Consider the following 13,735-nt stretch of genomic DNA (forward strand, 5'->3'; position numbering starts at 1 on the left):
AACACAAGGCTTTTGAGTGTTTGAGGGCCTGGCCAGTTATTTAATTTCTGTGATTTTCGCTTTTCAGAACATCCTTCCACTTTTACAAGCTGAGCATGCCATGTGGTCGGAAGCCTTTGAAATTGAGATTCTCATTTTCTCAGGATATTTATGGCATGCCCCCAAGCCTTAATCAGAAAAGTATTCTGCAAAATCCCACATATGCCCAGTCCAGTGGTTGAAACCTAGCACACTGCCCTCATCTCTCCCACTGTGCATATAATTCAGTGGATATTGAGACTAGCAGCAGATGGTGCATAGCTGAAGGTGGTGGCACAGCCAGTGAAGCTCAAAACAGACACTGAAACAGACTAATATGATTAAAAGTCTGTAAGAAAAAAAAGAGGGAAAATATTTAGAGTAAATAAATGGAAACCATGCAACAGCAAGCTGTCTCGGTTTTTATAATATCTACAGACCACTGCTATCATAGCACTTGAAGTGCTAGTGGCAATAGGACTGTAATTTGCATCAGAAAAACCAATTAGTTCAGCAAGGTAACAGTCTCCACCTACATCCTTATCATGAACTCTTAGAATTAGTTTCTCTTCACTTATGTCTTTGCATATACAAAAATACACACACAAATTTACAAAAACTACCCTTGCCAACCCGGTGCATTCTACATGTTGAACTGTATTCTCTGTAATTTCCAATTAGTATTATCCAGCTATTATCTATCCAATTACCCTAAGAAACTCTTTAATTCCAAATCAGTGTAGCCATGAATCAAATTATGGAATTTGTGGTCCAACAGACACAGAGAGCAGCAAGTTGGCAAACACTGATATAAAAGATGGCAACCAAGACGACTCCAAGATTGTAAAACAGTCTGAACTCACACATTGCATTAATCCAAGAAAATTTGTGACTTACTCAGCATACCATAGGGAAAAGAAATCATGGCACAGAATGGCCTGCAAATCTGGCTGCAGTAAACAGCAAGACTGAATCCATGCTGAGAACCTCAATTGGCAATAACATTTAACCTTCTATCTATGCCAGACAAAAATGGATATATATGAAAAAAAAAATCTGGAGGGCATCAGTCTGAGAAAGAAACATTACTATAGATTATCAACACACATCAAAGACACACGACTGTCATTCAATGTTCAAATAGTAATCTGGCTATGGTAAGTACAGATAAAGCAGACAGGACTTACTATTTCTGCATTGTTTATATCTTTCCACAGACTTTGTACAATGCACGAATAATATTACTGTTTCAAAATAAAGGCAAGCTTTGTGAAGCCGTTTCAGAAATAGACTTTTGAACATTGCAGCCTAAGTAGCTTATGGAAGGATGCAAATACCCAACAATGAATATTTATCCAATGTTGTTTCTGGCAGTGGGCCTCTTCCATGCTTTTCTAAAAACTGCCTTTGACCTGCTGTGTGAAAAGGCTGTTCCTTCCATGTCTTTCTAAAAAATGCCTTTGACCTGCTGTTTGGAAAGGCTGTTCCTTCGTGATAATATAAGGGCAGCTGGAGGTGAATTGATGTCCCTGAATACCAATCTTAGATTTTCACCTTGTCAAACAGCAAGCTGTACATGCCAGAGGATGGAAAAATACTATACAAAACCATTTAATATAAGAGAACATGGTATTATGGATTCTTATGTCTCTCTTCCCTTCTCTTATTTTTCTTTGGGTAACAGCATAACAAAGTAATGTGTTTTGAAGGCACAGCAGCTCCAACTGAGCAGCAGCAATTTGGGAAGCAAAAGAAAAAGGAACAATCTTCAAGGACAAAATCATGGATGCAGAGGGCATCCTGACACCAGCATTTTCCTATTACAAAATGCCAAATCTCTTCCCACTGGCTATTGCTGATTTTATCCAGAAAAAAAATAAACTATTGTAGACTATGCTGTCTATTTGCCCCATTAGGCCTTGATACTTTCAGTCTTTGGGAGCTGTTAAGAATATAATCTAACAGTTAGGTTGGCAATATATAAATCATGTAACAATGTTGTACCTGTTTCTTTAAAGCATACTGTAAAATGTGATTGATTGCTATTTTCCTCAATCGGCCATAAGAGGGAGCCAGAAGGACTGTTAGCTCTCTCTGTGTTCCTTAGATGCTGGGCTGATCTGATTTGAGTGCCGTGAGCTATTGTAAGTTTTGCAACTGCTAGCAAACTTTGAGTTCTGAATTGATTATATGATACTGGACTATGTTATTTGGATTATCCCTTAACTGAAAGACACTGATGACTGACTGTCTTAACTGTGTATGACTTGAACTGTTTGATGGATTCTGATACCTCTATTTCCACGAAAGTAAAAGCCTACTTAAACTGCAGTGTCTCTGTATGCTGGTTTGTGTGTTCTCCAACACAACTCTAACAACACTTCTCTGAATGTACTCGCTCTCCCAATGGGGAGCTTACTTAACACTGGTTATGGGCCCAAAGTGTACCAGACATAGCTAAAGGAGAGTTGGTGTTGATAAGCAATACAGCATACAGACAGCTGTTTATTTAGTGATTGCACTATCCTGGAGAAGATGGTGAGTGACCCATCATCAAGCCTATTGACGATAACCCAGTTGGATGGAACAAACTATGTTTCCTGGTCTATGAAATGCAGTCTACTCCTGTGTAGGGAAGGTTTATGGGATGCTGTACAGAATCCACTGAATGTAACTGCTTGATGATGATGCCAAGAAGATAGCAGATTTTCAGCAATGCAACGAACGGGCGTTGTGTATAATTGGTCTAACACTGAATGACCAACAATTAGTACACATTTGTGGGGAAAATTCTGCTGCAAGATGTTGGGAGAATTTGAAGAGGATACATCAAACGATGTTAAGATCAGCTGGTATCGAGCACAAATGTTCTGCTCCTTATAGGCCACAACATAACTCGTTTGTAGAACAAAGGGGGCAAACATTACAGGCCATGGCTCGAACTATGATAATCGATTCAGGTTTGCCGGAAACCCCGTGGGGTGAAGCTATGATGTGTAGTAACCATGTTTTAAATAATGTGGTGAATACAACAACCAATGAATTGCCATTCACTAGGTGGCATGGCAGAAAACCAGATTTAAGTTACCTACATACATACATTCGGAGCCCCAGCATGGGTGCATATTCCCTCACAAGTAAGACTGAAAGGGCAACATAGAGCTCGACAGTTATTTTTCGTAGGTTACGAGGCCAACCATAGATCATTAAGATTTTGGGAGAAGAGCACAACTAAGGTTCACTGTAGCACTAGTGCTAAGTTTATAGAACACATGGGGTGGAATAAATTAGAACCAACTGACGATGTAATTATCGACACCCAGGTAGTCCCTAGTGATGAAATAGTAAAACCAGCAATTAAAGAGGAAGTGCAGGTACTGGAGGAACTAGAAGAATGGGAGCAGGTGAAACAGGAGAGTCCACTGGTGAGCCCTGAGTTGCCTAGACATTCAACCCGTGTAACATGACCACCTGACAGATATCAAGCTACTATAGCATGTCAAGTAGATAAAGTTCCTGCTACGTATCATGAACTAACCCTGTATCCTAATGAGGAGCAGATAGTTTGGAAAACAGCAATGGAAAAGGAACTGAAATCCTTACAAAACTTAGAGGTATATGGAAATGTAAGGTTACCCCTAGGTAAACATGCCATAGGATGTAAATGAATCTACAAGATTAAAACAAGTGTAGATGGGACTGCTCCCCATAAAGCCAGATTGGTAGCACAAAGGTTTGTTTAGTCAGCCAATGACTATGATGAGGTCTTTGCACCTAGTCTAAGGGCTATAACATTATGTGCATCATTGGTTTGGGCAGCTAGGCATGGATATGTTGTGAATCATTTAAATGTTGAGACGGCATACCTCCATGCATTGTTGCAACATACTGTATATTTAAAGAAGCCCTTAGGGTTAAACAATGGTAATAACGCTGATTGCTGGAAATTAAAAAAAGAGTCTTTATGGCGTAAAGCAATCAGGCTATGAATGGAATCAATGTATAGTGAAAGTGTTAGCTAAGATAGGTTTTAAAGCTGGCATGGCTGATCCATGTTTGTTTAAGAAAGAAAGTAATGGTGTGATTTCATTGTTGCTATTGTTCACTGATGACATAGCATTAATCACTAAAACTGAGCAAGAAGCTACTGAGATTATTACACTGTTAAAGACGAAGTCCAGTATAACACATCTTGGTGAGATTAGGCATTATCTTGGTTTAAAAATAGATAAAACTAGGGGAGGATACAAAATCTCACAAACTGAGAAGATTAACCAGCTACTCAGAACGTTTAGGATGGAACTGTGTAAGCCAGCAAAAACTCCAATGGGTCAGGAATTTAGCCATGATGATGTAAAAAGCCTTGTGTTTGATAAAGGTATTTATCAATTAATTGGTAGCTTATTGTATCTGAGTAATTGGTCAAGGCCCGACATAGCATATAGTGTAAATCAATTAGCCAGGCTTAATGCTTAACCTACTGAAAGGCACTGGCAAGCTGCTAAGAGGATATTAAGATATCTTAAGAAAATGGTGCATTATGCATTGTATTTAGAACTTAGAGATGATCTGAGATTAACTGCATATGCTGATGCAAGTTTTGCTACAGATGTGTCTACACGGAAATCAACATCAGGGTTTGTTGTATTCCTGGGAAAGGCATTAATTGGATGGTGGTTTATTAGACAAAAACATTTAAGTCTATCGATTATGGGTGCTGAGTTCTCATGTCTGTCATTATTATGTACAGATGTAGTTTGTTATAAACAACTTCTACTTGATATGGGAATTAATGTACAAGAACCTATTGTTGTTTATGAAGACAATTAAGCAGCAATTCAAATGGCATCCAATCTTGCTGTAAAAACTAGGTCAAAACATACTGATATAAGATATCTGAATGTACAGCAAAGTGTTAGTAGTAAACTGATTACACTGGAGTGTTGTATGTCTGAAGATAACATCGCAGATCATTTTACTAAGGTCAAAGGTACCATGAAGCATAAACGTTGTTGCGAGGAATATGGATTAAGATTGTAAGATTTATATATTGTCCTACCCAAAGGGGAGAATGTTAGGAATATAATCTAACAGTTGGGATGGCAATATATAAATCATGTAACAATATTGTACCTGTTTCTTTAAAGCATACTGTAAAATGTGATTGGTTGCTGTTTTCCTCAATCGGCCATAAGAAGAAGCCAGAAGGACTGTTAGCTCTCTCTGTGTTCGTTAGATGCTGGGCTGATCTGATTTGAGTGCCGTGAGCTATTGTAAGTTTTGCAACTGCTAGCAAACTTTGAGTTCTGAACTGATTATATGATACTGGACTATGTTATTTGGATTATCCCTTAACTGAAAGACATTGATGTCTGACTGTTTTAACCGTGTATGACTTGAACTGCTTGATGGACTCTGATACCTCTATTTCCACGAAAGTAAAAGCCTACTTAAACTGCAGTGTCTCTGTATGCTGGTTTGTGTGTTCTCCAACACAACTCTAACAATGCTTCTCTGAACGTACTCGCTCTCCCAACGGGGAGCTTACTTAACAGGAGCAATTCTGTATATGCTTCTTGAAACATAACAAAGTAAGATGCTGTCTTTTATACATGAAACATTTACCTATTATAGGTTTTTTTGTAAATGTACTTTTCTGGCCAGGGATTAAGGGAGCTAGCTGGGAATGATGACAACCACTATATGAAAATAAGTACAGTTACCATTGCAGATAAAAGATAGATTTTATGAATCAGCCAGAAGTATGGATATAAATCCAGAGGAAAAGCTTCTGTTGTCAGTAACTGTTTCAATGAGTATATCTCTTTTGCTAGTTATCATATTGTCTACAAATAAAACTTGAATGCAGATCCAGGCTACATTGTACACTGAGCTTTATTTCTTAATAAATATCTACCGTATAGATAAATAACATGAAATTAATAAGCAGAAAGTAGAGACAAGAATTTGTCTGAAGTTAGTGTGTTTTTAGTAAGTGAAGCAGGTAGAGAGCCTCTTCCCCTCCAGGTCTTACTCAGCTATAACTTTCACAATATCCAATGGCAAAACATGTGGAAAACTGTAATTCACCAACATGGTTCGAAACATGGCATGGCCAACCTTAATTTAAAGTTATTTGTAAGTAGTGAGATAGCCATGTTTGCTGATCAGACCAAATTATGCAAAGTAATAAAAATAAACAGATTGCAAAGTGCTCCAGAAGGGCTTTCTCCAAGCTGGATAAATAGCAACAGCATGAAAATGTTTTAATATAAACACAAAATAATGCTCATGGAAAAAATAACTATATCCATACAATGACAGTGTATGAGTTACAGATCTTGGGGGCATGATAGGTAAATTTAATGAAAATGTCAACCTGGAGTAGTCAACTGTGAAAAACACAAAAAGATGATAAATATAACAAAATAAATTGTCAATATTATACTTTTTCAGTTATCAATTTATATAAGAAGGCTGTGGACATACTAGAAATTCTCTGTGGAACAATTGCTGTATCTCAAAAAGTATATTGTGGAATTGGAAAAAGTAAAGAACTGATACGAAGTTGGATCAACTCTCCTCCAAGATAAGGTTACAATAACTGAGCCTTTTTAAGTTTAGGGAAAAAAGATTAGTCAGCGCAAGTATATGCTCATAAAATTATGAACTGCATGGAGAAAACAGATAAGGGTTTTTTTCTTATTCTTTCATATATTAGAGCCTGAAGGTCTACAATAAAGCTGAATATTGGGAAGTTCAAGACAGGCAAAAGGACATACATCTTGCACAATTAAACTATGGAATTTGCTACTTCATGTGGTGGTAAGAGGCCCCAACTTAAAAGCAGATCAAACAAACTAATGCATGGTTAAGTCTTCAGTGATAGCTCGCCTTAAACATCTCTTAGAGACAACCAAGTATTTCACTGACAATTGTTGGGCGAACAGAGCAAGCTGTTGAACTGGATATGTCACTGCCAAAATCACTATGGATGATGAGAAACAATAGAGTTTTATGGTCTAAGAAACAGGCAAGGAGAAATCAGGGAAACTTAAAATGTCAAAATTTGGAAAGTCAAACTATATATGTGACAAGAAGTAATAAAGAAGAAGTCTCCCCCAAATCCTATCAAGCAGCTAAAATGAAAACACCATTCAGGGAGTGAAATGCCTACTAGTTCCAAATATTTTTACAACTTCTACAAAATTTGAATGTTCTCAGTAGGCTTCTTCTGTTATGCAAAGCTTTTAAAAACTCAAAGTGCTGTGCATTTCCCAATCATTTCTGAGAAAAGAAATTGTCTCTCTAACTGTTCTATGAGAACATTTTCAATTTTTATAACTTTAAAAATGGTACAAGAAAAAAAGCCACATTTCAATATTATTGGCAAGGTTATTTCTGAAGGACTTAAAAAATATACAGCTGATCTTGTTTTCTTACTATGGGAATGAAAAATATAGTCAGCTCAAATCTATGCATACCTATTCAAAAGTGCATTTCACTGCCCTCAATACAATTTACCATTGGACTTTTGACTCTTGGTGGTTTTCAGGCAACCACCATGGGTAGTTTGTTGTTAATTCTGATTGCTTTAATGTTGTTGAAGACTGAATTGTGGCTTACTGTTCAAAATCTATATAATGAGGGGAAACTGTCAATCAATCAACAAAGAAGCAAAAAAGCCAGCTAAAGGTTACATTGAGGTTTAATAATCCTGAATGATTAACCATGTATATGGTGACTCTGAGTCCCTTGGACTGCAAGGCAATCAAACCAGTCCTAGAGGAGATCAACCTTGACTGCTCTTTAGAAGGCCAGATCCTGAAGATGAAACTCAAATACTTTGGCCACCTAATGAGAAGGAAGGACTCACTGGAGAAGAGCCTAATGCTGGGAAAGATTGAGGGCAAAAGAAGAAGGGGATGACAGAGAATGAGGTGGCTGGATGGAGTCACTAAAGCAGTAGGTGTGAGCTTAAATGGACTCCTGAGTATGTTAGAGGACAGGAAGGCCTGGAGGAACATTGTACATGGGGTCGTGATGGGTCGGACATGACTTCATAACTAACAACAACAATGTGATAATCAGAAGTAACATTTTCAATCCAATGCAGAAATTTTTCTTCTTCTGCTTTCCTCTATTTTTTCCAATTCACTCACAGAATAACATAGAGAAATGGTACGTGCAAATAAGAAATTGCTTTCAATACGATTTACTGTAAAAATATTGATCAATTGCCATCAAGTTGGTGTTGACTCTTAGGGACCATATAGATTTTCTCCACAATGATCTGTCATTAAGCTGGTCTTTCAGTTCTTTTAACATTAACCACATTGTAACATCAAAATGTTGTATTTTTTTCAAGGCCGGCCTGCCTTATTTAATGTCATAGTATCAGTGGTGGGTTCCAACTGGTTCGGATTGGTTTGGCCAAACCGGTAGTGGTTTTGCAGCCTGGGTCGCTGGAACTGGCAATGATGCAGGCCTGCCACACCCCCAAATCGGTTCTTTGGGTGTCGCCATAAGCTCTGCTGTCTTGTTTTTCGTTTCTGCGCATGCACAGAAGAATGTATATTGCACTGTGCATGCGTGCACAGCGCGCACACAAGCAAACCGGCAGTAGTGCCTGCCAGAACCCACTCCTGCATAGGATGATTGATTACATGCCATCAAGTCACTATCAATTCATAGTAACAATATGGATAGGACTAGAGCTTGGAGATCATTTTCACTTATTAAAGTTACATCCAGTACAGCATACATTCTGGATATTCCTTCCTCCAATTTGAAGATCATGCTCATTTTATTTCAGTCCAGCATTCCACTATATGTATTCAACATATAATTACAGGATGAAATGGATCGATTTTGTTGAGTCTTTACAACTTGTAGCCCCTCTTGTAATTTTTATTGTTGTAATTATTATTCTAACTTTACTATTATCAATATAATTTGCAAAATCTTTCTGCACAATTGACTCGGTATCTGTGGACATAAAAAAGCAGGTTGAGATCTCTTGGTATGATTCACTTTCTCCTACTTTTTTTAAACCTTGAATAGGGAAATTCTGCAATGCTTATCAATTTCTAATTCTATCTATCTATCTATCTATCTATCTATCTATCTATCTATCTATCTATCTATCTATCTATCTATCTATCTATCATCTCAGAAAATTATCACAGAGATTATTATCATTTCATGCTTCTTCCTAAACCTAGGAGGAATAAAACGGAAGTCAATTCTTCTCTACTTCTAGGTCCTTACTTGGTTGTATAGTTGAATATTAGTTTTCTGCTTCCAGCTCAGAATCTTGTAGGAGAATCAGCAACAAAATGCTGAGACATACACTATATAGTACAATACATAAATATAAGGAGAAAAGCTCATTTTTAAATTTAAAATATGAACCCTCCTTGTCCACCAAGATAATTTTGGCAATATATGAAAAATAGTTCATAGTTTCAATTAAAGCAATTCAGCAAAACCTCCAATTAGAAAGCCGAAAATTTTAAAAAAGGACTCTCCAAAGAAAAAAAAACAAAGCTAGAAGAAATGCAGGTAAATATATCTTCTACAAATTCTAAATACTTTCATCAACAAACTCCAAAGTACTGGTGTCAAACTCGCTGCATTGTGTTGCCATCAAATGATGCACTTTGCAGAGCAGGGGTGGGCATGGCCTGTGTGTGACGCAGGGCCATGCCCACCCCAAACGGGCCACCAGTTTGACGCCCTTGCCCCAAAGACTGAGTAGGATTGAACTGAATTGAATTCTTCATTGGTTAAGTGTGATTGGACACACAAGAAATTCGTCTTCGGTGCTCTCAGTGTACATAAAAGCTATAAATGATAAATCACTTATAAATCACTTATGGGTAACACCTTTACGGGAACTATATGATCGAGGAACTAAGACAATTTAAATTGTAGAATAGGTTGAGAATGCCTCAGTTAGGTTCAAAATGCTTCTGATAACATCTTTGTTTTTAGTAGATTGTGCAAAATACTGAGCCGGGTAAAATACTGAGCGCAATAACCAATATTCTGAATTGCTGCTCTACGACTGTATTACATACAGTCTGCGGCTGTACTCTCTGTATTACAGAGAAAGTGCTTGTAGAAATAAATTAGGATTAATAAATTGAGAGAGTGGGCACTTGCATATATGCTTTGCTCTCTTAAGAATAAACAAGCTAAAAGGTCAGAATTCAAATGTATTGTGATACTACTAGCTTTAATGTGTTTAGATTTTTAGTCAGTTTAATTTAAGAGGAAGACATCATTCATTTGCATTTTCTAATTCTTGGAGTCGTCAATGCATTTGAATAAACCAAACCATAGGTTCTTCCTCATTAAACTGTACTTCGTGAATCACTTTCAGTACCAGGAATCAATAAAAATGCACATTTAAGTGCCCAGATTATTTCCAAAAGACCACAGGAAAGCCAAAATTGAGTGCTTCTCAAAATCTAGAAGAAACACTGTGCAAAATCTATTTCCCAGGCTCACCTGCTTATCTTAAATGTCATTGTCTAGTGCCTGTATTTCGTAGTGTTTTTGCAATCATTGTGCTGTCTCTATTGCATTAATAAGATGTCAACTTCTTTGCAGCATCCAGGATATTCAAGCAGGCAGGGACAGGAGGGACATCTGATTTCACTATTAGAATCCCTGAACAATCACCACAGTGGCACTGATTTTGAAAATGGATTGAAATTTAGTACAAAAAGGAATAGACACATATTGTGGTGGCAGAACTGATGCATGGCAGAAAGGCAAGACAAAAGGGTAAAAAAAATAAGCACATGTTTTTGAAGGAATGCTGAGGAAGGACAAAACAGTAAGATTTTGAGAGTGCTCCAATCCAGCCAGTTTAATTCGAGGCAGAGATCAGCACAATTTTAGTGTCACCTATGACATCAACCAAACTGCAGCAACATTGCAAAGTCTTCCAGTAGTCACAGTCATGCTGATCCAAGATGCTTGTTGTTCTCAGAGGGAGGTAAATAAGCCAATTTTAAACAGGATGCACATGTTGCTGACTCAGAGCTAAGTACTGGCAGGCAAAGGGGAAAAAATCTACAGCTGCTCTCCCCATTTCCAATCTCCAGCATCCCCCCAATAAGACCCACTTTCTATGAGAACAAAATACATAAATTTGTGTGTGACATAAAAAAACCCTTGTCTTCTGTGTACTTTGCACTCTTAAGCAGTTGTTATTCTGATATCTAAATAATAACCAGCCAACTTATCCTTGCAATTATTTATGAGAAGGAGTAACAAATTGATGTATGCATTTATGTAGACAGGTCCTTATAATGAAACAAACAAACACAAACGAACACAAAAAGTTCTGGTTAATTAAATAGTAGTTCCAGATGCATAAATGGTGCATTGTAAGTACAAGGTGGCGGAATTAACCTAACACTGAAATGATAAATTTAATAATTGCTATATAATGCATGTTCAGTATTTTTCCTCTCTCCAAATCTTTGGCCAAAGGACTTGGCCAATATCAAGTTCATAGCTGTCATTTCCCTTACTGAAGTGAAGAGGGAAGAAACCCTTCTTTATTTTCCACAGCACCTGAAGGCACAGGAAGCAAAGGGTGGAAGCTCCTCAAAGAGAGGTCCAATCTGGAAATAAGGAATCCTGCCTTGGGCAAAGGGTTGGACTACAAGACCTCCAAGGTCCCTTCCAGCCATATGAAACAATGTTTATTTGCACATACATACAAATATGCACAAAGCAGCCTTTTCTTGATGCCTACCAGAATGTTGTTCTAAAAGCCCTAGCTCTCCCTTTATTTTACGACCTATTAATGATAGAGTTGGGGCAACTGGATGGAGCTGAGCATTTACTGGCTGGATGCCCTTCCTGATGCCTATGCAAAGTTCCCAGCAGGTATTTTTTTTCTTTGTGCCCTAGGAGAGAGAAACATCTGTGGCTATCTAAGACTGAACTCTCAACATTCTGAGTAGAGGCAAGCATCTTCACCACTAGACCACCATGCCACTCTTACCTTAGCCCCAGCTAATAGGCTAATTTCAAATGTCATATGGTAAATGAACATTATCCCTGCATAAGAAAGTGACCATCACTGTTACTTGAACTACTTTGGAAGAATAACAATTGCAGTAAATATCTGTTCTGTACTAACAGTGGTTCTAATATCCAAATGACATACGAGTGCTGTTGTTCCATGTGATCTTTCAATATAAAAACAAGGAATAAAAAAATATAAGTTATTAGGCTGGAAGATACTTATAAAGAGAAAGAACACGGAAAACCAGTAGGAAAAATCTGCCCCAACAGCCAAGGAGAGCTGTGTGTTCTCAGGAGTCAGTAAATGCCGCCTGGATGGAAAGACAGGAAGGAGGGCATGAGGAACACAAACGAATTATGAAAAAGAGCTCTTCACACTGTATTTATTTAGATAATTGTTTTAGGGATAAATGAGCAGCTGCCTAGTGTATTCACCTTTTTAAAAAGTGCTTTTTATAAAAACCACTTTCTTAGACATATTTATTTTTCAATGCTGAAAAATTACAGCTTGTATAAGCTGGTGTAAGCCTGCGGTACTGTAGATGTCTTGAAAACTAATTTGTCTCGTGGGAGACTTCACCATTTTTTGCCCTCCAAACGTTTAAAGGTAGAGAGCACATACAGTTTCTCCTCATTACTCAAAATAAGGCATGCATTAGCCATGAATGTCCATCCACTCTCAGGGCCCATCACGGGCAATCCCTACATTCATCTCTAGCCAACTGCTGAACCCAGAGCCACCATCTTCTAAACGTCAGAGACATCCATTAACTTGTCTACTTGCAAAATTCTAAATGCCAAACTCTAGACCTGCTGTCGCCTAGAACGGGAGTAATTGTTCTGTCTCTGTTTATGTCTGAGCCTACTGTCTAGCTGACAAGCTATTATCTGTTACAGAATTATTAGGCAGCTACAAGGATGTAAAAAAAAAGAAAGAAAGGCAATGACCTGAAATGTTCTGATGGCGGTATCAGACTATCCCATTATCTTAATGCTGTTTTGTACCAACTACAGATAGTCTCCAACTTACAGCCATTCATTTAGCGACTGTTCTAAGTTACAAATAAATTATTTATGACATGTTCATATCATTTAGGGCTGCTGCAGTATCCCCACGAAAATGTGATCACAATTTGAGTGCTCAGCAACAGGAATGCATTTACAATAGTCACAACATCCTGAGGTCATCATATTGCCATTTACAACCTTTCTAACCTGTTTCCAACAAGCAAAGTCAATGGGGGAAGCCCACTGCGTGATTCACTTAACAACTGCAGTACTTTGCATATCAAGAGGGCAAAAAAGTTCATACAATGAGACATGATTCAACTGCCTTGCTTAGCAATGGAGATTCTGGTCCCAATTGGGGTCATAAGTCAAAGACTCTACACACACACACACACACACACACACACACACACACACACATATATATATGTAGGTCTCTAGTTGTTCGGGTTTTCTCCCGCGTAGAATTGGAGATGTCTTGGCGACGTTTCGACAAAGTCTCATTCGTCATCTTCAGGCTGCTTCAGACTACTAGTGACTACTAGACTATTCACTAGTGACTACTAGACTGCTATATGTGTGTGTGTGTGTGTGTGTGTGTATGTGTATGTGTATGTGTATGTGTATGTGTATGTGTATGTGTATGTGTATGTATATA

At 37.8% G+C, this 13,735-nt stretch overlaps 1 protein-coding gene across 1 annotated transcript in view; it reads right to left on the minus strand.

The window, feature by feature from the left end:
- CACNA2D2 (calcium voltage-gated channel auxiliary subunit alpha2delta 2) overlaps nt 1-13,735 on the minus strand; it is a 583,233-nt gene that overhangs the window by 462,984 nt on the left and 106,514 nt on the right. The window lies entirely within an intron of this gene.

Source organism: Thamnophis elegans, chromosome 2, assembly GCF_009769535.1.
Source record: "Thamnophis elegans isolate rThaEle1 chromosome 2, rThaEle1.pri, whole genome shotgun sequence".
Classification (NCBI taxonomy): domain Eukaryota; kingdom Metazoa; phylum Chordata; class Lepidosauria; order Squamata; family Colubridae; genus Thamnophis; species Thamnophis elegans.